The sequence below is a fragment of the Cheilinus undulatus genome, linkage group 11 (assembly GCF_018320785.1).
Source record: "Cheilinus undulatus linkage group 11, ASM1832078v1, whole genome shotgun sequence".
Taxonomy (NCBI): Eukaryota; Metazoa; Chordata; class Actinopteri; order Labriformes; family Labridae; genus Cheilinus; species Cheilinus undulatus.
This window is the reverse complement of record NC_054875.1, coordinates 27,182,407-27,209,768: the sequence shown is the minus strand read 5'-3', so window position 1 is coordinate 27,209,768 and position 27,362 is coordinate 27,182,407. Positions and strand designations below refer to the sequence as shown.

At 39.5% G+C, this 27,362-nt stretch overlaps 1 protein-coding gene across 1 annotated transcript in view; it reads right to left on the bottom strand.

The window, feature by feature from the left end:
- Positions 1-26,729, bottom strand: part of camkvl (CaM kinase-like vesicle-associated, like) — a 77,159-nt gene extending 50,430 nt beyond the window's left edge. The window contains exon 1 of the mRNA XM_041800272.1: positions 26,497-26,729. The gene's annotated coding sequence lies outside the window, so the exon portion shown is untranslated. The remainder of the gene's footprint in view (positions 1-26,496) is intronic.
- Positions 26,730-27,362: the final 633 nt, after the last annotated feature.

The window sequence follows — 27,362 nt, the reverse complement described above, 5'->3', positions numbered from 1 at the left end:
TGCCTTTTGCCAGGAAGTTGCTGAAAATTTGCTCGAGCTGGCTAGAAAGGAGCTGAATGCAAATACTTTAACACTTTCACCAAAAGTAAATGATTGCAGTTCTACCTTATGTATTAGTAGCTTTGACCAAGTAGCCTGTTATTTGCATTTTGCTTAGGGATGTTCCAATACCATTTTTTCCTTCCGATACGATTCTGATACCAAGGTGTTGGGTATCGGCCGATACCGAGTAGTGATCTGATACCAGTCTGAACTTTCTGAACTGACTGTTTAGACTAGCAAATTATTTTAGAACTATATTTGACTCAGAACATCGCTCAACAAATAGAATCATAATGTACAGCATCTCTGTGACCCTAAAGTTGTTTTTCTGCTGATTATTAAGTTTTACTGCTAGATATTAAAATAACAAGAATACAGGAGGCTGCATCACAGGCTCTCTCTGTCTCTCTTTTTTATTTTAATACAAACTTCACGTTCAGCATCACGTGATTACGGAGCAGCCTGCTATTGGCTGACAGACACTCACAGGGAGTAACAATATGGCGGTTAGCATTCGTGCTAGCAGTAATAAATGATCGTAATTCGATTAAAATGGATAAAAAAAGACAATCAATATTGGCTTTACTGGTAGGGATTTAATCATTAAAGTCCCCTAAAAATTATGGGCTCGTGTAAAATGCTGCTGCACAGGCAGAGGTGGGTAGCAACGCGTTACATTTACTCCGTTACATGTACTTAAGTAGTTTTTTTTTTAAATCCTACTTCTGAGAGTAGTTTTTGAGCAGAGTACTTTTTGTTCCTACTCCGTTACATTTGTGATTAAAAAAAGATACTTCTACTCCGTTACGCTGGTCCCTACGTTTACTTGTCTATAATTTATTTTCATGAAGTACTTTTTTTAGCACTCAGCTGAACTCTCACAGCAGAGTGAGGTAAAACCCTCAGCACCACAGAGTTAACAGAGGAGTGACCCCTCCCCCTTCACTATCAACAGTTGGAGATAATGGATGAAGATGTAATACCTGCGTCTCCTTCAGAGGAGCATGTTCATCCCTGGCCCAACATCAAGACTCTTTGCCTTTCAAATGACGAGGACTGCACTGCTAGTTAGCTAAACGTTTAAGTTCAAATCTCCATTTTAACTTGCAGAGTGCACAGACACAGTTGTGTCAGTGATAAATGATGTCATGTGTCCAACCACCTCTGCAACTCTGCCACAAATGTGTACTGTACTGTAACTGTGTACTCTACCCACCACTGCACACGGGATTCAAAGGCATCAGTAGCGTCAGTGGGAAAACACAACAGCTAGCTTCAAGAGGAAAAAAAGTGAGAAAACAAGTAAGAGGCAAAGATTTATGATTCAAAAGTTATTTTACATTTGATAAATTGTGTCACCTCGTCTTGTACGACAGCAGTGGTCCGGCAGATGATTTAACAAACTCATTCATTGAAAAATTGTCCCGCAACCACCATTCTTTGCTGCTGCCGGTCCCTTGGCTCTTCTTTGATGCACTAAAATCGGAAGCCCGTTCATGCAGCGGCATGGAAGAAGAATTGATTTCCAGTTTATAGCGCTAACATTTAGCATGGCTAAATGAAGCAAAATATAAAGCTGAACCAAATGGTATTGGATCGGTGCATAAACTCGTGTACTCACCGATACTGATTCCTGCATTTTAAGCAGTATCGGACGTATTTCTGATACTGGTATCCAAATCGGAGCAACCCTAATTTTGTTTATGTAAACCAGCAAAATGTTAGCTTACATCTTCTTGTCTAGGTTCAAATCTGACCTGTGACTTCTTTCCTGCATGTCATTTACCTCTCCCTCTCTTTCTCTACCCAGTTTCTGATCCTATCCACTGCTCTATCTGAATAAGGGCAGAAAAGGCCCCCAAACAATACATTTTTACAAATAAGGTCACAATTATAAAGAAGAAGTGAAATGACAACAATTTACAACCACGTACACAGCTGAACAACACTGTAGAAGTGTTTAACCCCCCACTCTGAGTATGTATTCAGAGGAAAATGGCCACAGTCTGAATGTGGTGATAGGCATACTCAAACAGAGAGTTATTGATTGTAAGGCACTAAATCCTTTCAAGGCTCCTGTAACTCTAATGCATTCCTGTAAAAGTCATAAAGAAGGAAGCAAAGAGGTTTCCTTTAGGTTTAGAGGAAGAGACATGCAGAAAGTAAAGTGAGGAGGAAAGGAAGAGTGAGCACTGTAGCCCAACAAAGAGGGAAAATAAGAAAGAGATGAGGATGACAAGAAAGGGTTGGAACAAGATACAGAGACAAAGCTCGGAGGATGACAGTTGTGAGGAGCGTGAGGGAGTGAAAGCGAGAAGACTTCCGTGAGAAAGTCAGCAGTGTGTGTATGTGTGCTAGGAGGGGGGAAAAAAGTGCTTTTGTGAAATATTCAGTGTGATAGAAGACTTATAGAAGCAAAATCCCTTCCCTGGAGAGAGAGAGAGAGAGAGAAGCAGAAGAGAAGGCAGGAGGAGCAGGGAAGAGGAGGAGAGCGGAGCAGTGATTGAAGTTTGGATAAGAGTCATAAGGCTCGAGACCATTTCAACAGAGAGGTCTCTGCTGTGAAGCTTTGTGTAGGACTGTCAAGGCCCTCTCTATTTTAAGTAGTGTGTGGGTATACTGCTTACACCTGATAGCACTCACTATACCTGTGGAGCTTCCTAGAGGTGAGACTGTATAGAGATTTTGACTGAGATGCTACTTTTTGTAGAGGAGAAGGAAATCTCTTATTATGAAATAATAATAAGGTCCTGTAAATTGTCTTTCTTCTGACCCAGTTCCTCTGGAAGTCAAAAGCATTGCAGCTATAACATCTATAGAGCTGATTTCCTCAATTCCTCAAAGCCTCAGATTGATTTTACTGCCTGTAGGACCCTGGAAATTTCTACATTATAAAACGCAGTGAATAGGTTTATTTAATGCTCATTTATCTTTCTCACTACATTTAAGATATCCCTATCTGGAGCAAGATTTTTTATGGTAACTTCATATTCAATAACTGTAAAATCTTCATACTGCACAGAAGTCACGGGGAGGTGGTGAAACACTTACTCATGCGACAATTTTTATTCATTTATTGTGGGGAGGATACTGGAAATTAAGGTGTTGTTTTAGTGCATTTCTGTGATAATGTTCTGCTGTATTTATGCCTTAAGACGTTCATACTGATTTAATAACGCCATGAACCAGTTTTGACTTTTTAAAATGCATGGTCAAAAAGGACTAAAAAGAACCCCCTGAGAGTCAGCACCAGGAAAAGGCCTTTTAGGTTTTTCTTTTTCTACATTTTTGGGCAGATCAGAGCAAATGCATTTCTTGATGATGCACCTTAACAGGTTCCCATGCCCTCTTTTACTATGTCCTTAGCTCTGAAGGAAAGGTTGAGGGTTCAAACCCCAGCTCCTGCAGTCATATCACTGAGCTCGTTGCCTGATATACTGCACCAGTGGAGTATGAACAAGATTAGTTAATACTGATGTCCATTCTACAAAACATTTTACTCCAGGTTTAGTCAGTAAAAAGTCCTTACATTTTAGTCATTACCTTTAGACGCACTGTTTATTGTCTTTGAACTTATTCAATCAGCCAAATTCTGAAATGAACATAAATGTAAAACATTCACATTAATGCATTATCAATAAATTAAATGATGAAAATACAGACATGCACAGTGCAGAAATTTCAGGGGTTTCCTACAGTCCATCACTAACTTTTTAGTCTCACTGAAGAAAACAAAACATATTTCAGTCAGTTTTTATGAGTGGTGTTAAAAAATATCAATCCACTTCAATATTGCGATACTGTATCTATATTTCAAAATGCTATATCGACATTTTATCAACTAATAATTACTTTGTTGGTGCGGTAGTTCTGTGATGTAATTTCAAACTCCGACCGCTAGTTGGCAGCACACACTCAGCCGCTTGACTCTTCTCAGACAAAGAGAATGCGCGAGACACCCCACCTATCCAGCAGAGCGGCAGCAGTGTCTGCTGCATTCAAAGGGGGTATGTGGATTTGTTTTGGCTTCTGAAACTTTAAAGACAATTCAAGTTTGGACTAGAGTCAAGCAGTTTGCAAGATATGTCATGCTAGAGTGAAATACTCAGACAACACAACAAATCTGAGAGCTCAAAGCTAGTATATCTTAAGAAAAGCTTACTTATTTTCTGTTATATTCTGTATAAACTTAATATTACATGGTAGTTATATATATATGTATATATATATATATATATATGTATATATATATATATATATATATATATATATATAAATACTATAATAAATCATAATATATCGCTTTACTCATAGTATCGCAACATGTCGTAAAAATAGTGTAACATCACCCCTGTATCGCAATACGTATCATGTCGGCAGATTCTTGCACAGCCCCAGCTTTTATCACCAGATACTTGTTTTTAGCTAGGCTTAGTCTTGTCCTCCTCATGGGTAAAAGTTTGTTGACAGGCATTTATCACCTACTTGGCTAAATTAACACTAAACGAATTGTTAGTCCGCTAGTAACACCAAAGAACAAATGTCTTCTAGGTCAGCCTTTCCCAAACGTCAGTATGCTGCCGCCCCAATGCTTGGTTTTCAGACACATCAACGTTGCATCTGCAAAGTCATTTAAATTTTCAAAGCAAACTCTTCCTGAGTAGCATTAATGTCTCAGAAGACACTGATAAGTTCTTAAAACAGGGGAGTGAGCAGCAAAATAAAACATTTAACAGAGTGTCACCAGCAAGTCTAATACCAATCAATCGGTTACACCAGTTGTATACATAAGACAAATTTCTGATTGTGATATTCTACTTAGACTTAAAATAATAACATCATAATAATGTCACCAACTATTCTATGATCTAAAATGATGAAAATGAAAATGTGATTTTTATTTATTTTTTAAATTTGATTTTTACTTATCATAAATAACTCGGCCCACCCACAGTACCTCTGGGGTCCAACAGTGGGCGCCAGCCAACACTTTGTGAAGCAGTGTTCTGACAGGTATTTCCACTTTAAGCTACATAGCAAACTTAGCAAGCTAAACTTTCGGACAGTTTAAGGAATTCAATAACAATATCCACAAGTCCATTACTTAAAGCTATGCAGTTCCTTGCACTATTTGGGCATTTATTTATTTATTTTCATTTTAATCCACTTGTTAGCTAGCTGGCCAGCTCTGCCATTGGATAGACAGAAGAGCCATAACGCATAATGGGGCAGTTGAGCATAATGAATGAACTAAGTGACATGACTAAACTAGAAAAGCACTCAGAGAATGCAGACCTCCACCATTAGCCCTATCTCCCAATAGTGAAGAATCCTTGAAAAACATTCCTGGATCCAGACGGTGATCTGGATCACTCCCAAAATCTAATTCGATTACTCCCTCCCCGGTGGGGTGGAGACACGGAGAGGCAAAGCATTGGTTTCGCTACGTGTGGACTGTGTGGGTGCTTCCACACGGAAGCACCCATGGTCTCACTGGATGACTGAAAGTCATGGCAGAGGGTGAATATTCCTCTGTTCCTCCCAGCATTGTGAGTATTCTCGCTACAATTCGCTGTGTATCTGTTACGCTCCGACTCGTCTCCTCGACCGGGCGTGCGTCTTTCAAAGTCTATAACCTCCAAAATTTAATAGAAACACACCCAAAACATGCTGCTGGGAATGAAGTTACTCATGTCCGCCATCTCCTGGTGTAAAGTTGTAACAGCGCAGACTTCCGCCATTAGCCCTATCTCCCAATAGTAAAGAATCCTTTAAAAAATTCCTGGATCCAGACGGTGATCCGGATCACTCCCAAAATCTAATCAGTTCTTCCTTATGCCATTTCTGACATTTTCTGAAAATTTCATGAAAATCCATCCATGACTTTCTGAGTCATGTTGCTAACAAACTAACAAACAAACGAACAAGCAAACCCATCAATCACATAACCTCCTAGGCGGAGGTAAAAATGAAGATGAAATGGCAACCCAACAATGGCACGAGTCTGGCATGTATAAAGTGAAACTGATAGGTGAGTTGGAGACGGGTAAGCTGATTGGCTGATTATAACATGGAACAGGAGTGTTGAAAGAAATAGGACGGAAAGTCGAAGGGCTTCTAGTAAAGATCTGAAGAATCACAAGAGGTGTGAAGAGGCAGAAATGGTTCAATTAAGAAGAACAGAGCTACTTTGTTCATAACAGAACCAAGAAATGGCTTTAACTCTCCACTGAAATTTTATCCAGGATGTTAATTTTGAGGTCAGTGGATTTGTCAGGGAAAGAATTCAACTTCTCCAGAATTTTATAATGGAGGAATTAGGAACGGATAAGAACAGAAAGGATGATAAACCACATGGTTCTTTGAGAAATTGTACATCAGGGGACTTTATGTTACGCCACAAAAAAAATAAACCTTCTTATATTGAATCAGAGTGTTCTGACCACAGACCAAGACCCTGTTAATCAAGAGAGCTGGTCCCTAAAAACTCTTAAAATCTGGATATGTTTTGTTTGCAATGTCAACATATTGAGGAATTCATTCCTGGCATTGCATTTCATGCGTGAAGTTCAAATTTAATCTAGTCTTGGAATGAACATCTTGTGGAAATCACAGGCCCCATATCAGATGGTGCCTCCACAATGGCTTCAAAATTCAGCCTTATGGGGATTTCAGATTGCTCAAAAAAGGTTTAAATGTGATTCCTTTAGTCTTTAAACTGCTATCAGACCCATTACGTGGCATGGATTGACTGCATTTACTCTACAATCACATCCACACATAAGAAAAAAATCACATTCATATACACACCAGCTTACACTACAGAGACACACACACACACACACACCAAAAAGGCTCTATAAATACTGTGTGGAGGTAATGTTCCTTGTGTAAAGTAGGCGGATTAACTGGAACCAGGTCAGAGCAAAGGCAGAGCATGCTCCAGCTTTTCTCCCATTTAGCTGCTTTTCTTGCCATTTATTTTATATCCTATCACACTCTGGGTTCTACTTTTTTGTGATGAATTAAACTGGAAATGTTATCTTCATTCACCCCCATGCAATGCTGCCCCCCCTCCAACACTTAGATTCTCAAACTCCCAGTACCACATTTCCTTGCAGAGGCAAGCAAAGAGACCACCTGCCACTGTTTCTGAGGGGTTTCAAATTTTCGAGCGTGGATTATCCATCAAGCATTCTCATAAATTCAATTACTCAACCACTGCTGCATACTAGAGTTTAGTCAGGAGTTATATTAAATATAAATGGTAATATTGCTGTAGAGAATTTTCACAAACCTGATAACATTTGGTGGTTACGGGGAACTTATTGAAGTTTGATGACACGGGCATGTCATCAGCGCAACTTGGAATTTATGACCATCCTATCCAGCTATCTTGTGCTGCAGAAGATTTTCACTAAAAGTCAGGCTCAGAAACCCCTTTTTTTGTCTTGTAGACTATTTTAGATCCTGACCTAATTCAACAGAAGTCCAGTCAATTGGTGCTAGTAGTCACACAGTTAGTGAAATGGGGATCACCTGAATGCAGTGACTGTGTCTAAAGGGATTGTAGTATAAAGACCATTATATCTGGAAGGTCCAGTTATTGGTTAATCAGTATTCCTGGCTACCATAACACCATGAAGACAAAAGAGCACTCCAAGCAACTCAGAGAAACAGTTATTGTAAAGTATTAATCAGGATGAATAGAAAAAAAAACGTCCAAGACCCTGAACATCCCCACGAGTTCAGTTAAATCCATCATCAAGAAATGGAAGGACTGTCACATGTGTAAATCTGCTGTCATCAGGCCATCCTCACAAACTGAGAGACTGTGCAAGAAGAAGATCAGTGAGAGAGACCACCTGTAATTACTCTGAAAAAGTACAAGCTTCACCAGCTGATGAGAGAGTTCACCAAGGGGCAATCCATGGTTAAGTGGAAGAAAGTTTTTTGGTGCAAGAAATGTGGCTTTTTGGTCAGACAGTACGCTATGTTTGGTGGACACCAGGCACTACACATCATCACAAACGCACCATCCCCACTGTGAAGCACAGTGGTGGCAGCATTATGCTGTGGGGATGCCTCACTGCAGCTGGCCCTGGACGGCTTGTTAAGATAGAGGGTAAAAGGAATGTGACAAGAAATAGAAAAATCCTGGAGGGCAATCTTATTCAGTCTGCAAGAGAACTACAACTTGGGAGAAAATGTATTATCCGGTAAGACAGTGACCTGAAGCATACAGCAAAAAGCTAGACAGAAATGGTTTAAAGACAACAAGGTGAATGTTCCTGTGTGGCCGAGACAAAGCCCAGACCTCAAACCTGACAGAGCTTGAGCAGTTTTGCAAAAAGGAATGGATTAAAATTGCAGAGTCCAGATTTGGAAGCCTGACTGAGACGTATCCACACAGACTCAGTGCTGTGATTCAAGCCAAAGGTGACTAACAATATGGTGACTTGAAGGAGGTGAATATTTGTGCGGTCACTTTTTTTACTGTACATATTTTTATTTGATTGACATAACTTTGTCAAGGTCTATTTTTACGTTAAGTTTTTTTGGTAAAAAAGACTTTCGTCAAAAAAAAAAAATATATGTTGATCGTGATTGGTTTATAAAATCAATAAAGGGAAACACATCCAAGAGAGTGAATACTTTTTTAAGTACTGTATTCCACAACTCAGACTAAGTAAAGAATACATTTAAGGGAGGAAATCTTCCTTTGTTTCATACCGCCTCAGAATTAAACTAATCCATTCTTGGAGAGAGAACAGGAAAAGGGAGGAGGAAGATGAGAGCAAGACACAGAGAAGAAGAGAATGAGCACTCATCTTTCACCTGTAGCTAGCAGAGATCTTGGCTTGCAAAATGCAATGTGAAAATAAAGCCTCCTTTATGACCAGCTGAGCCAATAAATCCGGATCAGTTGTGACCTCTTTTTCTCTCTCTCTCTCTTCCCGCCACATCTCTTCTCCTCTCTCTGAATGTCTTTGTTTCGGAAATTCTTCTTGATTTCCTATTTCAATGTTTCCTTCTTGAAGCAGCATCACAAAAGCAAAGATTTGTCTTTTGAAATCCATCCATGCATTCAAACAAAGTGGCGACTCCTGACATCTTCCCTGCTGGCTGAAAATGCATTTCAAATGTACATTATTTTCCCAGTGTATTTAATTGCCTGTATCTGTCTCCCTCTACACTAACCGTTCCCTCTGGTCCCTGGCATAATTGTTTTCAATTACAAAGTGCTGTGCTGCAGCTGTCCTTTGCTTTAGTGTTAGCTCTGTCGCTATTTTGGAGGAACGGCTAGCAGGAGATGAGGGGTAGTCGTATTGGCAGCCGTGGTTATGATTGGATGGGGAGCCACAGTTGACGGACGGATGAAGCTGCGGCTTGTTGGATCCATCTTTACAACAGCTTGGGGTTTTACATAAGGCATGATGTAGCGGTAGATGGTGGAGAAGGAACAACTAATAAATCCCAATGATGAACATAATGAGGAAGCAATAAAAGACTAGTGCTCATAAAGATAAGTCATAATTATTTTCATCATATTACTCTTTATTTTTTTTATCATAGAACTGAGTGGGAGTACACCAACTTAAGTGAATAGTGCAAACCATATTTCAAAAAAGCTGGGATACAGTGTAAAATATGAATAAAAACAATTGAATATAGGTTTATAGGATTTGTAAATCACTGTCTTCTGTTTTTATCTGCATTCTATGCAACATCCCAACTTTTTTGGAATTTTCTGTTTGTATTTAATGGGCTTTACCTACACCTTTTATGTCATTTCCTGATTCTTGTCCTACCTTGAAGCTGGCCCAGATTGTAGCCCAGTTTCTCCACTTTTTCTTTGCTGAACTCAAAGAAATGTAAAGCCAGCACAGCCAAGCGCTCTGAGATTTGCTCTCTCTAGTCTGGACCAGCATGAGAAAAAAACCCTAATTAACAGGTGAGTGGGCTCAGATCGTAGAAAAGCGGGCCAGGTAGAGTATGTTAGAGTTTGCCTCGGGCCTCTAGAGGGCTATTTGGAGAAGGGAAGATTACGTCAGAATGTCTCCCCTCTCTGTTCCTGTTCCTCACTTACAAAAGGCCACTGCAGTCATTCACCCAGCTGTCTAATGACAGAGATAAATAAGACCATGTGGAGAAATGATGGCAGGATAGACGCACAGGAAAGTGAGCAATGGCCCAGGAGGAAAGAGAGAGACGGGAGCAAGAAAGAGAGGCTAGGAGATGAAGCATCAGGAAAGGGAGAAAGGGCAAGGCGGAGAAGAAAAGGAGATGGAGAAATGACAGATAGGGACATAAAGACGGTGAAGACAGCACACACAGGCTCTGGTAATGACTGTCACTTTAATTAAGTAGTCTGTCTGTCTCTCCATCTTTACTGCTCTTTCCCTCTCTAATCTATCTTTTCCTCTCTGTTTCTTTGTCTCTCCTCCTTTAACACCAGAGAGGATACGTCATTAGTTTTGTTACTACGATATTTAAAAGGCCTTGATAACTGGCTAATTCAGTACCCTACAAAGAGCGCAGAAAAACTCTAATACATGGTTGGATCAAACTATTTTTTGTCTCATCACTGCACCATGACGTCGCTATGACGTTATCTGCTGACTTCTCAACCGTGCACAAGTTCCTAGATCATCAGGGGGCAGGTCGATGAGTGTCAATCAAAGCTATAACAGAAAGGCTGTCTTGTGCTTATAAAAGAACATCGAAGAAGAAATACTTGTGAACTCATACCAATGTATCAATAATATCCTTTTCCCATCAAGCCAACATGGTAGCTGCTGGGGAGATTTGATACATGCCTCGTCTCCAGCTGTCTTTTACAACTTTTTCTGCAACTACTAATACCAAAAGTTCGATCCTTTCCCCTAGAAAAGGGAATAAATTCGACAGTTTTAAAAAATAAAATACTGGAGATGTTCAAAACATTTAGCCCATGATAGAGAGTCTTTAATTTATTAAATGGTGCTAGTAAAGAATGCTGTTCTCTAATTAAAAAAAAAAGATCATGGTCATTTTCTGCTATCTAGAGACCCATAAATCAATAATCAGAAGGCTGTTCTTTAACTTAAATGCAGGAAAATTCTCTCATTTAGATCAGTGGTTCTCAACCTTTTCAGCCCAAAATAAAGGTGCCAGAGATCAGGGACCCCCACTTTACTTGAAGGTGGTTGAACAGCCATGCACATTTAAGAATAGTTGTGTGCAGACAAGGCCATCTATAAAGAGAGATAAATGGGAGAGCTTTCTGGCACCCAACCAAACTGGGGGCCCATGGATTTCAGCAAAATCATGGTCCATTGTAAAGTTAAGCTGTGATATCCATATTTTAAACTTAACCTAAATTATAACCACTCTTATCAAAGAAACAAATATCTTTATTTATTCATGTGTGTATAGCCTTCTTAAAAATGTGAAATTGCTAAAGTGGGTTAATCATGGCAAAAAATGTTAGAAAAGATAGTGAAGTTGAATTTTATAAGCAGCAGAAATTAGTTAGACATGGCAAAAATGGATTAAAGTGGCAAAAATGGGCATAAATAGTGGTAAAAGGGATTAAAATGCAGCTTAACCCTTTCACTCCTAGCGCGTCGTCGACGATGCGCTGTTGAATCACACTTTACATGACTATAATTGCATGACCGTTTGTGCTATTGGAAAAATTCAAACAGTTTCTGAAAGCTACGAAACTGTGCTTTACAGCCAGCATGCGGTTATTTCTGTAATTTCCCCTTTTCCCACTAAGATTCTAGCATAAAGTTTCCCCGTTTTTTTGTGTTTTTTTCATTTGAAACTGTTAAAACACTTAACATGCAGTAATATGTAAACAAATGCCATATATTAAAAGTTCTAAGTATTGTGGAAAAATGGGCAAAAGCACGTACTCACAGGACATTTTCTGGGCCTGTTATGGTTAAAATAAGAAAAGAGCCCAGAAACTCAGTTTTAATTTAAACAGTTAAAAAAACACTTTTTAAACATGCAGTACATTGTGCACAACTGCCAGATATTAAAGTACTCTAGAATAATGGGCAAAAGCACTTACAAGACACGTTCTGTGCCATTTATAGTTAAAATAAGAACGTGTCTAGAGGCTCAGGTGTTAAAGGGTTAAATGGCTTTAAATTGGCACAAATGGGTGGAAATTTGGTGAAATGGGATGAAACACATAAAGTGGCAAAAAAAGGGTTAACTGAGAAAAAAAATAGGCAGATATTGGCAGAAATTGGTTAACCTAACAAAATTGGTGAAATGTGGTTAAAATGGGAAAAATTGGGTGCATAAAGGGGTTAATAGTGGCAATAATGACAACTTTAAGCTTAAATGGCAAGAATTGGTTTATAAGTCGCAAAAACAGGCAGAAAAAGAGGTGGGAAAAGTTTAAAACTGACAAAAATAGGTGTTAAAGAGCAAAAATGTGTTAATATTGGTGGGAAAAAAATATGAAAAGGGGTAAAAAAAAATTTGCCAAAATTGGTGTAAAGGGGCAACACTGTATTAAAAAAAAAAGTTTTTTTAGGGCATCTGGTGACCCCCTCTCATTGTCTTGCGACCCCCCAAGGTGGTCCTGACCTCTAGGTTGAGAACCACTGTTTTTTTATGATAGCTGCAAATTGTTTGTTTATTGATTGCATAAAGAGAGAGAGAGAGAGAGAGAGAGAGAGAGAGAAAAGAACGGTGTGCAGCGCTGTATGTCTACAGTTTGATTGACAGTGCAGAGAGATCAAGGAGGGCTCTAAACACTGCATCATCAGCTCTAGACGTGCCTTCAAACGGGTACCTCAGTTGTGGTAGAGAAGTGCTGGGCTGCTGTGCCGAGTCAAACCAAGTAGAGCCAAGCTATGCCTTGTAATGAAAAGGCCCCATCACAGTAACAGTCTGTCAGAGGGGGGGTTAGAGCAACGGTCTGAAGCCAGACCCCTTTCTATATTTTGGCACGGATAAAAATTTCTCCACATAATTTCCATTAATCATGAAACTATCAAAGTAATTAGTTATAAAGTATCGACAGTCTGCAAATGACACCAAATGGTATAATAAAAAAAAAATTGTTGCCAACTCTTTTCATTTAATCACTCTTATCAGTTTGTTGTTGCAGCCCTGGCTGTATAGAAAGGAAAATCCCCTGAGAAAAAAGATTGGGAGCAATCTTTGAATTCTACTCTGGAAAATGAAGACACAAAGATATGTTTTGCCCCTGATTTTTTTCAGTGAGCAACTGTTATCCTATTGGTCAGTGTCAGAATACAAGTCATTTATGTCAGGTCAGGGTGTCAAACTTGAAGGAAGATGCAAGAAAAATTCTCACGACAAGAACGCTTATCGGTCCCAACGTTCATATCTGGGCTCAAAGTATGGTGATGAAAATGCAATTGGATCAAAGCTGGATAAATTTGTGTAGTCTGATCTGGCCTTTAGCTGCCTTAAGTTTCCATGTCCTCTGAGTGCAGAGATATGACATCTTTGAGTACAAGTCAGTAATCAGTAGTTTTCTTACCAAAGGGAATCTTAGATGAACTTTTGAAGCACTTTAAATAAACCTGGTGTAAATTGGGTGTGTGACTATTACCTGGGGTGAAATGCATCATTCATGTGAAATGAACACCAGTGGAAAAGAGTAGAAAATTCCATCACTGTGTTATTTTACTTCATGAGCTCCAACCTTTTAAAGTGGAAAAAAAAACATTATTGTAGGGGTTTCAATGACATTTGCTGTCTGCGTCCCCCCCTTTAAACCATTAGTTTGCATAAAAATGAGATGACGATTTTCTTACTTGCATGTAGAACTCTGAGATTAAATCCACAAAGCCGTGCACAGGCTTTCCAAAGAGCCTTCTCACCCTGGCCTGATCTAGAGGTTTGCTAATGAAGATTTCATGACTTCCATTCTTCTCTTGCTGTGTTGTGCTGGTACGTGTTGCTTGTTAATCAGTGGTAGATTTTAGTAGAATTTGATTCATTGCTTTAATCAGAGTTTCCCAGTTTTGTGGTTTCATCAAAGCTCTGCTATTTATCGTCCCACTGCAACAGTACAATAAAAAAACCATTTACAGTGCTTGTGTGAGTGTTTTTGAGCCAGACCTGCTGACGTTTGTGTGTTTTATTGTAGTAACACATGCTGAACTCCTTTCATTACCTCTGCCAGTGAAGTTGCTCCATGCATGTGCTCAGCCTGCCTTTGACTCTGTCTGCAAAATATTTCAAAAACTTACAAGAGAATTTGGCTGGATTTTGGTGAGCAGATCGCTGGCCCGAGGATCAGATGATAAATTTGGCAGTGGCCAGGATCTGGGATTGCTGCCATGGTAAATGTTTTGTTTTGTATCTTTAACTGTAGCTAATATTGCTTTATGTAATACAGTGAGGAAGTCCAACAAGAGAAGAATAAGCTGAAAATATCACTGTATCACCTCTAGCAATAAAACAATAAAAATAATAATTATAATAGCTGTACTTGTTTGAGTAACTTATGCTAATTTCCTACCATTAGCAGGTCAATGGTAATTAAATTTAAATGCATTACAATAACCGCCAAAACATGTCCCTCATTCAGTTTCTTTCTTTTTTTAAGTTATATCATCCAGGTATCTATTCAGCAATATCAGCCAAGAAGCTAACTGCTACTCACTGCCGCTGCTTTTTCTGCTAAAGGTTAAAACTTCTAATGTTTGCTAACCTTGCCTCCCTCTTGCTAGCATCAAGCTAGTGACTGTACTACACCAAAGATTACCACACAGTTGAAGTGTCTGCTTTCCAGCAGGGTTAGAATAAAAGCTGTAGTTTGGTTACTGCCACTGTATCTTTCATAAGCTCTCTCATGTGCTAGCTGTATTTCCTAGTCCGGCCGCTGCTAAAGGCTCATTTATGCTCAACTTTTGAAATACATATGCATACGGACCTTCCTGTCTGTACTCTACCTTCATTTCGTCCGTTTTTCGCAGTGTTGGGCATTTGGCCAACAGCTCAACCCAGAGTAGCAACATAAAACGAAGAATTATTTGAAGTCAGAACTTAATCAAGTTCTCCGAGGAAATATCACAGAACACTGAGTGAGCTGGAAGAAAATACAAAACATATCAATGATGATAGCTCACCAAGGCTCAATGGCAGACAACTAAAAGAGCAGAGCTGAGCAGAGGACAGACTATTCTTTCATCAGTCTACGGGACGGATGGAGCAGCATCAAAATAGTTGTATAGCTCTAATAGAGACAGCGACCTGTAATGGTTTTGTTATTGCAATATCCACCTTATCAAAACAGATGCACGTCAGTGTAAGGGTAAGGACGGTTGTAAAATTTAGAACACACGGATCAATTTTCATAAGTGCGTAGAGCTTAAATGAGTTTAATGCGTTTTTTCAAAATAATTTTGGCTATTATCATGACTAGGGATGTTCCCAGGCATCTATTTCTCTATTCAGCTAAAATAAATGACCGTTCACATTACAATTAACTGACTAAAGCGGAGAAAATACTTACAGAACAGTCAAATTAATCCCATGGTCACTGTGTCAGCAGGTATGATGTGACCCTATGTAGAGCGTAGCTAACATTAGCAGCTAGCTCTGCCAGCCTTCTTCTTTACAGATCCATATCGCGCTTTGATATTTGGCCTTTTTACACTTGGGTTGAGTAGTTTTACATGAGTATAACCATTGGCAGCCTACATACAACTTTATTTTCACTTTCTAGTTAAAAAAAAAAAAAAAAAAACTATTATTCCACACTTTCCCTTTGACATGCACATGGCAGCTAGCTAGTTTGATAAACCCCTCAACTCTGGAAGCTTGTTTTTCTTTTTATGCTGCCATTTGATATCTGGTTCTGTTCTGGTCAGTCATGCAGTTGGCTTGTATCGGCAGTTCCTACACAGCACACTACAAAAAGATAGCACTTAAATTTAGCACAAATGCTAGCTCACTAGCTAATGGCTAATATATGGCTAATATTTGTAAAGTGTTGTTATCTGGCCATAATATATACAGAAAGTAACAGTAAACAACTCTGCGTGTTTCTCATCAGCTTTCCCATGAATCACAGAGTCCATAAGCATAAATATAAACATTAATGCATGTATTTTGTGCATAGTACTCTGCTCTTCAACTCATCTTGGGCATCGTCCTGGGTTTACCCTCAGTCTATTTACCCGAGACAGAAAGATCCTAACCTTGCTCTAATATGATAAGATAGATCATGACAACTTAATCAAGAACACAGCACCTCCTGTCCTTTACAGAGCCTGTTGAATAATGAGCCTAACCTCTGTCCCAGGCTCTTTTATTGTGAATGCATTATACCTCCCTAAAGTTACATGCCTTCAAAACTCTGCTTAAATACTGATCAGCTGGTTAATGGTATAGGCAAGCTTATCTCAAAAAAGTCTGAGTACTTGTTTTTCCAGCTATATTCCAGCAGCACTCATACACTATTTTGGAGAAGAAGAACACAGGAACATTTTTATGTTGAACCTGCTACCTGTATTCACTCATTTTGGCATGCAATACAGGGTGTATCAGAGCTTCTTATGGATCTGTTGTACACAGAAGTATTGCATATTCCCAGTTTCCTTGGGTTTTCTTCAATGATGTGAGGTCATAGAAGTTTGTTTACTGTTTTATCCGATGTTCTGGACCATTGCAGGACAAATCTAATTATTTCTCGTGACATCAAGTAGAAATTTTTGTGCTGCTTTTTGCTTTAGAAAGTGGAATGTGAAACCTTGAACTCTTGAAATCAGCAGCTGAGATCTATTCAATGTGAAACACAATAGCAGACAGTTAGCTTCAGAAAAGCAACAGTCTGGTGCAGAAGATATTCTATGTCAGTGAAAACATCCAGGACAAGACTGCAGGAAACAAGACGGTAAGGAAACATGATCCCAACCAAACACATCCTGCCTTAATGTAACAAATACCAAGGAGCTGTGCCATTTCTGTTGCTACTTCTTATTAACAGATACATAGAGTAACAGTAACAGAGTAACAGACGTATTCTGTTGGTTCAGTATTGTGTTTTAGATCACAACCTGATTCTTGGTAAATGTGGTCTGAGTCTAAAGAAATTTTAAGATGTTTTGAAAGGCACCCAAAATAAGGTGAGAAAAAAGCTAAAAATTGCTCAGCTTAAAGTTTTTAATCCATTAAACATGAAAACATGAACACATCTCCAAATGGAAACTATTCACAACATCTTTACCCTTAGATGCACCAGTGGCTGGACCCTGCACTCTTTCACACCCTAGTCAAATCAACGTGTCTATGTGCAATTTTTGTCATTTTGGTTGACAATATGTATGATGTTCATTAAAATACTTTGGCGGCAACACCTGAAGATTTCATGTTTGAATTACTTCTCCTTTTTCACTTCAACACTGGAAAGTAACTAGAAAAAACACCGACAACAAAAATGTTAACGTTCATTTGTGTTTAACAGAGAGGGAAAATGTTTTTGAATTATGAACAAATCTATCAATTTTAGTATGTAGCTAAATAAATGTACTCACATAGAGACACAAACAAATATAAACAATGACACACACAGAAATCTTAGCTCCAGTAGTTTTGTTGCAAAGACATTTTTTTTCTAAAATGAATACAGTACACTTCTGTACATCTTCACAAGGGCCTAATATAACGATCTTTATCATATATAAATTTTTTTTTTTTTTTTTATAGAAAACCACAGTAATCTTGTATAGGATGAAGGAAATGACATGCACATAAGGAATGGGTGGTAATTTGGTAATATTGTATCCTAGGTTATTTTAAAATAGCCCTGGTATTTCTTTAATTACCAGTATGAAGACGGTGCTGCGTAAATGTGCTGCACATTTATAATAAATGCATTGAGCCTGTATGTCCATTCCCAACAGCAGCACCACTGTCTTTGTGTGAAGACGCTTTAAAAGTGACGACAGGAGTCATGTTAATGAAGTCAGGACAATCTGGCAAACGGCGAACGCAAACATAAATACCAGCACGTAAAAACTTGTGAGCCATGACCTGGCACAAGCACAGCTTGGCACAGTGGTATGGTCTTCTTTTAAGTCAAACTGCTCAACACGAACCACTGGCTGTAATTGGATCCACAACGTGAGTTTAAAAACTCTTTGTGTGTATATCAGTGATAAAATTGTTAAGATTATTAATAACCACACGCACTGAATCCTGCAGCAGCAGCATCACCTGCTACAATTAAAATCATCAAAAAAATTTTTTTTTCAAACTTATTTTTACCCCTTTTTTTGTTTAATAGATTAAGTTAATCAGTGATCTTAAAAGAGATGGATTTCCAGTCACAAGGAGCGAGACTACATGGAAACAGGTGAGGAAATAAGGGCAAGATAAGAACTTAATAACCTAAACCTTGGCAAAACTGTAATGAACCAAGACAGACTGTTTTGCTTGCAGTTTACAGGGATCTCTCTGATAGATGACTCTTCTAAATATTGTCTTTGGCCAGAGATACTATACCTGCTGTTTCACCTTGTGTTCTATATCCAGCTTGGTCATGAGCGTCCTCGACCTACGAGGACAAGGAGTTCATGCTGTATTTACACACTCACGCCAAGCCGTATGAAAAGATACTACTGAAGTGGTATAAAAAATAGGCACGCGTGAAGCTATTGTTACAAACTGCAGGAGTTGGACTTGTTCATTATTGTCTCCTATTTTGTCCTTTCATTTGGATTTAGTGCTTCCTCTTTATTTGTTTGAAAAGTATAATTTACATAAACTTTACAAATTCTTCTTGTCCCTCTGACCTGTTGACTCCAGGCTTGGATACACCCCATTATGACATTTTGTCCATGCAGTGAAATGAAATAAGATTTGGCATTTCTCTGGAATCAATACATTGTGTTTTATTCTGAAATTTAACTAGACATTTGAATTTGGTTTCGGCAAAATATCCTGCCTCGCTCGATTTCTCCACGCTGAATTGATGCAGAGTGGTCTGGCATCCAGCAAAAATAAAAGTCCTGCTTAGAGCACAGCCACAAGCAGAATCCTCAACTTTGAGGCATTTTTCCCCATCAAACGTCTCAAATCACCATGAATGATTTTGTAGTACCTCACTTGTAATAATAAACGAGCAGGAAATACGCTTCCAGCTGCACGGATGGCAATGCTGTTTGTGAGTGTGATAGAGGGAGAGACACAAGACAGGGCATATGACTACATACAACTTCAACCTCAGTATGTCAGACTTATTCAAATGAAACTGCACAGATTTCTGTCACTGTCTGTCCCGTACAGTGTGAGCACATAAATTGTTAAATATGGTCATGCGTAGTAAGCGATTCAGTCTTACAGTGTGAGCTGACATTCCACCACCACTGTTGTCGAGTCAGCTTAAAATCGCATAGTGTATGCCTGGCTTTAGTTTAAACTTTTAGCTGTTACTGTTGCTGTAGTGTTGACCGTCCGTCTTTCCCTGCCTCTATATAGTCTCTGTGTTGCAGGACGTGCACAACTGGGATGTTAAATCAACACCATGATGTGTCCGTGTAAACAGCAAGTATATCCCTGGCCTTAATGCCAACAGTAAATATGTCCATGATGACTTCGATTAACAAGAATCAAAACTTCTTGTGAGTTTTATAGAAAAGCATGCAGTTCATTTTTGACACACTTGCAAAAGCTTGGATTAGTAACGAGGAAACTTCAATTTCCGAAAAATTATAATAGATGAGTTGGAATGTTAATGAGCTATCAGAAACATGTTCTGTGAGGAATAACTGGAATATAAAATGACAACAACCTACGATGACCAAGGTAATAAAAGAAAACAACCACACATACAGTGTCCAAAGGCTATATTTGAACACTATGCAGATGACACCATCTTTTTTGCTTTAGACTGACAGTGACATTGTTGAGCTAATGCCCAGGAATGTGAAAGCCTCTCCACCACAGATACCCATATCATAGTCTCTCCCTGGCTCTCTTTATAAATATACTCTATGACAGATTGAGACAGAAAGCACATTGTGGGGTTCAGCAGGGGACAGAGGGCTCAGCTGGAGGAGACAGCGAGCAGATGAGATGGGAGTGTGTGAGAGCAAGGAGGCAGAAGATGAGCAAGAAGGGCAGAACATGAGAAACCTCTGGCACCAAAGACAGTTAGGGGGGGAAAAAAACATATGCTGCGTGTGCAGTTTATCCTCAAGCTCATCCTTATGTAACATAGGTGTCATGTGTGCGGAAATAAACAAGAAATGCTTGATCTTTTTTCTTCTCACGCCGCTGGCTCTACAACTTTAGTATGCCTGTTCTGCCTCAATACACATTTTTTTTTTCAGCATGGCTGATTTTGGCAAATCTTGTTTCCAAGCCCCTGAGGCACATAAGGATCATTATTGGCCACCAAATATTGTGGCAGGGAGCAAATGTCACGTTACATAGAGGGTTTGAAAAGTGCCACTGATACAGATTGAGCAACAGAACTTCAGCAAAAGACCCTTATCTTCAACACAGGAATCACAGGGCATTTACTACATCCACTAGAATCAGCTGATACGATATACCATGACATTTTAATGGGATATTGATGCCCGCATTGCACCAGCATCCATACATACCTGGTAATTAGGTTTTCTATCGATAATACTCATAAATCTGTAAGCCAGGCCATATTTGCTGAACCCTCCCTCTTTTCAGCATTGACCACTTTAATCAAAAGAGCATTACTAAAGTTATTTATGTTTTTCTGTGTTCTAGAGTTTCTATTTTAAACAGTACATTTCCTTCAACCTCTCACATCAGACGGTAGTGAATCAACTCTGAGAAATATGTGGGCTGATCGATACCGCCACTGTAAACATGCAGTTTCCACCATCCTCATCCCTTCTTGTGCTTTTTCCATTACAAAAGCATTTCTTTATTCGTATTGGATCACTGATGTAATAACGACATACATCAACCTTGATCAAGTGTTTGCCACTTAGAAGAAGTGATGTAGAAAGAAAGGCTGGTGTAAGCAAAGCTCACTCTTCCATTTAATTGAGTCAGCCAAAGAAATGTGAATACTTGTGAACGTCTTCCATTATTTTACCATACACCTGTGTCAGTACTCTCATATTTACTGAATAAATCCACAAGGCAGTTTTATTAAAGCTATGTGAAAGGGAATGGAAAGTCAGTGGAAAAACCTACGATTTATGATCAGACTGTGTGATAGCAAAAGAGGGGATTCATCTGCAGGAAAATGTTTTATACCTGCGTTTTCATCTGCAGTTCCAACACTGTTATAAAAATCAAGAGGTGCATGATCCAGTCCTACTCATCTCATGAAAGCCAAATTCTTGATAGATAGCCAAAACAATGTTGAAGTGCATAAAATCTAAAACCTTTACCCGTCTACAACTAATCATTTTCCCCCTGGGAATACATCTAGTTTTGAATTTCTGTCAGTGAATATACAGTGTATCAGTAAATACCGGGGCTAAACAGTACCAACAAAAGCTGGCAAAGCAGTTTCTTTCTTTTTTTTCTACAATATATGACTTTGATATGAAGCCATAAAAATAGATAGGCAGAAGATAAAAGGCACAGGGGATGGCAGAGTCAAGCATGACACATCTTGTAACACGTCACTCGACAGCCAAAGTCAACCTTGGCTTTTTCACCACTGGTAATACGCCCTGAGACCAGCAGCAGTTTTTGGGCCCCAACACGACCAGGGGATAATGACAATCCTATTAGCCGCCCAATAGTTCCCTGGGCCATGCGACTTTATTTTTTTCAACAGATTATTTTCCCATCCCACTGATAATTTGCAAGGACATCCAGAGCAGTATCAGGGTTTTGTAAATCCTCCTTCCTGCCTTATGGTGCCCTCAGGCAAATGACTCGCAACATCTACACCTTACTTTAGCTTTCATTTTTGGCCCAGACATACCTAAAAGTCATGCAGACTGTATAACTAAACACCTCTCACCCAAATGGATGATGATTATATGTGGATTTTAAAACAGATAAGGAAAATACATGGAAGTCTGTAAATATACCTGGGTGGCCCACTCAACTATAACCTATGCATGTGAAACACTGACTTATTTTGGATTGCTAATCTATTTAAAAATAACCCATGTCCAGGTCCATGTCCTTCTTTAGGGTGAAGTAAACCCTGAAAAAAGACCTGGACATATTTCTAGCCCTTTAAAATATGGCCTTTTACGTTTTTCAAACAATCTTAAAGTCCTTTTTTACTTTATGTTTTAAAAGTCCCTGTAAATTCAGTTTTTAAAAAATCGTTATTTTGGGTTTGTCAATTTCTGAAGATTTAAAAAAATCATTATTTTAGGTTTGTTGTATACTGGCCACCTATGAACCACCAGGAAAAATTTCAGCCATGAAAACCATCTCCAAGTTTATAAAATTAAGCCTCAAAATCATGAAAAATAGGCGGTAAAATCTGCATTAGGATGATGTGGGTGTGTCAGTTGGTTGAGCCAAGGCCATGCCCACTCACAAGAAAAACGATCCTAAAAAAAAAAAAAGCTCCTGTCCAGAGAGCAGCTGCCTGGCTCTGTGCCAGCATAGAGAGACGGAGGTTGGGGATAAAGATTTACAGTTTTCTGGTACAAATCTCTGATGCTTTCAATGACCTGCAGGCCACTGTTGCTGATAGATTTTAGATTTTTACCTCACAATGAACAAACACATAGCATGTAACTGGCTGTTAACTTTCAGTGAAGACAGTGACATCAGCCAATAACAGGCACTGAAATGAACAGCACAGTTTTCACAGCCTCATTTTTATAGTTTTATCATGAAGTTTAATCTAATGATAGATACCATGACAGACCAACCACAAAAGACACAACTCGTTAATCTTTCCATGAAAATTTTGGATTTAAGGTCTAAGAGTGCACTCTCACCAGGCAATCTATACCATGCCCAAACATGCTTTAGCCTCAAGACCAGTTTGGCACGGATGGAAAAGGTGTACTTTGGTTGCTTGAGCACAGTGCATGACATGGAAATGATATACAGTATAATCAATATGACCATTCCTCTCAACAGTCATGTAAACAATGACTGAGATTTATTTGAAAAAAAAAAGGAAAAATCAAAATGAGCCATAAAGTGAAGTTGATGCCATGTTGTCTGTTTATTTCTCCATTGAGCTTGGTGTGACTTTGAACCTGTTAGACTGTGTGTCATATGACAATATGATGACGTATCCATGCTCGGGCCCGGTTTGCCCCAGCTCATCGGGGCCATCAAGACAGAGAATGAAAACATACTCCACCAGTGTGTTCATGTTTGCTACAGCAAGGTAGATATGGCTCCCTATTGATCATTTTCCTACCTAAATGGGCAAGACCTCAATTCTCTGGATTCTCTGTGTGCAAGATGTGCGCACAACAAGCTGACATTTTGTTGCTCTATTTCAGGGGTGTCCAAACTTTTTCCACCGAGGGCCATGTACAGAAACATAGAAAGATGTTGGGGCTACTTTAACCCTTAGAGCACACAAGGCACAGATCCATGCTGCAGGTGCACCGTACCCTTCAAACCAGAATGAAGGAGGAGCTGGGGTGGTGGAGGGTTGCAAGAGCAGCTTGCAGAAATGAGTTTGAATAGGGCAGCATGAAAGCGATTAGCTAATGGCATGCCTAGAGCAAATCAGCTGGCTGTCAGCTGACAGGGGCTTGCATGCAGCTGATCCGATTTTTGGGGATGCCTTTCAGATTTGGCCCTAGCTACCTATTGGTACTGCTATTTCCTGCCATGACCCATCAGGGAGTTAGAAAATGTTTACCATGTACAGTGTTGGCTCAATTTAGTCACAGAAAAAACATCATTAAATTCTTATTGCTTGTTCGCAAAATTAGCACCTTGTGCTGAAACTACGAAGTACAATACAGTCAAGCAGAAGCTTCTTGTTCAAATGTGGGCCGTATTTCATCTTTATTTCAAGAATTTGCTGCAGGCCAATCAAAGTTGGACCATGGGCTGCATTTGGCCCCTAGGCCACAGTTTAACACCCCTGCTCTTTCTCATTCACATTTTGTGCTGCTTACTTGTGATGGACCACAATTATTCTCTGCCACTTGATGCATCTTCTGTCATCCAAGCTCCTCATTTAAGGTGTAACCCCCCTCTAAAGCTACTTCCACACATCTCTACTGCTTATTTGTTTTTTGGCTTTTTTTAATGGATGAATTTCCTACAATGGAGAGAAATAATCTGTTAAAAATGGCTTTCCTGGTCAACTCTGCGAACAATCCCTGAATGCTTTATGAGTAAATCTCAGCACAATTGAGAGCCCCCTGGCAGTGAAATTTACATACTGTGGGTTTAAATCCAAATGAATCTAAAAAGCTTTTGATTTTTTTCCTCACTAAATTTGCAAAAATTGATCTGGGGGTGACTAATAGAAAGCTTGAGTTTCATTTGACTGCACCTAAATGAATTGAAAGCACTCAGACCTCCATTCAGTAGTTAAAATGGTCAAACTCTGAGTAAGAAAGTATTGCTTGTTCATGTAAAGAACTTTTTGCAGACATTTGTGAGGTGTTACATGCTTGTATTATGATAATAAGATTTTGATTTATTGTGCAGCCCTGTGCAACATCTCTCAAATATTTTTCCCCTTTGGACAGTCTTTAAAACTGAAATACATAAACTGGAGCAAATATTTAAAGGCTAGCAGAGGTCTAATGAGGTCAAGGGAAAGCAGAATTCAATCAGTGCTCAAATGTTTGCTCAACAGAATTAAAGGTTACATAAATCTGCAAAACTAGTCTTACACAATTCTAAGTTTAAGCTAGTGAAATTTCAATAATGTGATTCACAAATCCACCCCTCTGTCTGTTTCTAGCCTGCTGATACACTTTATCCACCAAATGTTGCTGCTGCGTGAGTGCACATCAGAGGTCAGTCCACTGAAAATCTGCAAAATGAATCCCAGACTTTTAAAAGGCACTGAGCTTAACTGTGCGGATGAAGGTTAAAACCTGAACTGCATCTCTTATTTTTTCCAGAAAAACTATCAGGCTGGTGACCACAAAACATGTGCACACAACACCTGAACACACTCAGAGAGCATATCACTGAAAACACTGCTGTTTGGTTTTATGTTGGATTATACCAGTTATCTAGCTCGTCCAGTGAAATCCAAGGATAACAGCAGTCTATTTGGCCAGTGACAGTACACAATGGACAGTTGTAGTACACAATGAAAAAGCACACCAATGATTTGAGAGCTTTTTGTCCTTTAGGCTGCAGCTCTTCCACAAAGTCTAAATGAGGTCTCAGGAGAGGAGTTCAGACAGAAAAAAAGTGCAGGTTGACTTTAAGGACAGTGTCTACAAAGGAGGTAGAGTCTAGATAGATAGAGGCCTGAAAGTGAGAGCTGTTGGAAATACAGAGCAGCTATCACAACTCAAATGACATGAATATGTCAACAACCACAATGCTCCTTTTTTTCCCATCATCTGCCCCCCTTTCTGTCATCCCTCTGCCACTTTGCTCCCTTTCTTGCTTCGGCAGCCTCCTTTAGACTCTCTCTGGGGTGCCATGGTGTGGTATCCTACACTAGTTTTTTTCTGTGATGTTTTCCTACTCTCTTCGTTTATCAAACTGCACACACACACACTGGAATAAAGCAAGTTAATGAGGCCAGCAGGGGGTGGACTCTGCTTTCATTGCAAAAATTAACTTTCTACTGTGGCTTTAGTAGACACTGAACCCATTCTGCGTTTATTTTTAATGATTGAGTTTCTCCCCATTCATCATTTCTAACATCCTCCACAGCCCATGCAATAACAGCAAACTTTCCTTTCAAAATAAGAGCTCATGATATGTTTAGCTTTACCCACTTTGAAACCTAAGAGCTGCAGATTTGATTCAAGCAAAGCCTGCAGTCGATATGCTGACCTAGTATGGGAATTAAAGTTGCAGATGCCCCTGCACTATTTAATGCATTATTAACAAGTGAACCGTTGGAAATGTACAGCTTAATGCAGCTTCACAAAATCAGGTGCAGAAAATGTTTGTGCAGAAGATGCTAAACTTCCTTAAAACTCTGCTCAAAGTAAAATGTTTCAACACTAAACTTGCTATTTTAGACTCAGAGTCTTTTTAATGTTTTTCTGCTTTGGAATTTTACTCTCCAACCACTCAAAAGATGACGAGCACAGTGCCAAAATGCCATGATAAAATCAACAAGTCATTAGCTACACATGAAACACAGTTTCTCCTTTAACTTTCTCCAGGCACGACTAGAAGACACACTTAACTCTAAGTGATCAGTGCCAGGTGGAGATATTCAACGCAGCTGCTTTACGCGCGCGTTTCCATCAGCGGAAGCGGCTCGGGGAATCAAATTCCTCGCTTTTTTAACGCATATCTTTTCATCGACTGCCTCTCTACCGCCAGTAGGGCTTACATCGAGTAGTTAAAGCGAAATCATTTCAGCCTTACCTTGAGTTGTCTCGGCTTGGAGAAGTGTGGGTGCGTGAGTCTGCAGCCCCCTATCCAAAATGCAAAAAACTCTGCTCCTTGGTTGGTACCAGGTCTCGTGCGCGGAGGGAAAAAAAATGCTGATTTTCTTAGTTGATGCACAAAGAGCGTCAGAGGGAGGTGAACTAAGCGCAGCTCCTGCTCTGGCACGACTGTCTGTTCCTCGGTGAGAATTAGTTTGCTTGTTTCTGACTGCCGCCCTCCCTCCCACTCACTCTCACTCACTCACTGTCTCCCACCCAGGAGAAATAAATAATCTTTCATCTCTCTCTCTCCCCTTCTATGTCTCTCTCTCTGTGCCTAGCAGGTGGGCATCTTTGAATAATGTGAGACCATTATTAAAGGCTGCTGGAGGCCCAAATGTGTCCTCCACCCTCCTCCTCTTCCTCCTCCAAAAAAAAAGAAAAAAAAGCTGCCTGTTTTTATGGTTTAATAAATCTGTGAGTCTGACTGTGTTTAAAAGGAGTTGCTCCGGCTATTTTATGTGTGTGTGCAAGCAACGGATTGGGAGTGGTCTGGGATTAAACCCTGGGATTATACCTCAACATTCATGATTTCATCTGGGAAGCACACAACTGCTACCGGACAATGACATCAGCCTTTGGCAGGCAGAGACAGACAAGAGATTCATGTGGGTAGAGATGTAGAGAGAGGAGAAGAGGAGATAACGAGAAATGAAAAAGAAGGGAGAGGAACCTTTCACCTCTTTTATTCACTAAAATCTGAAGCTTCATGTAAAATCCATCAGACTACTAGCAGGGCATGCAGGGCAGATAGGGTCACTGGGGTGAGATATTGATGGGGTTAATGTGTGCTCGTGCAACAAC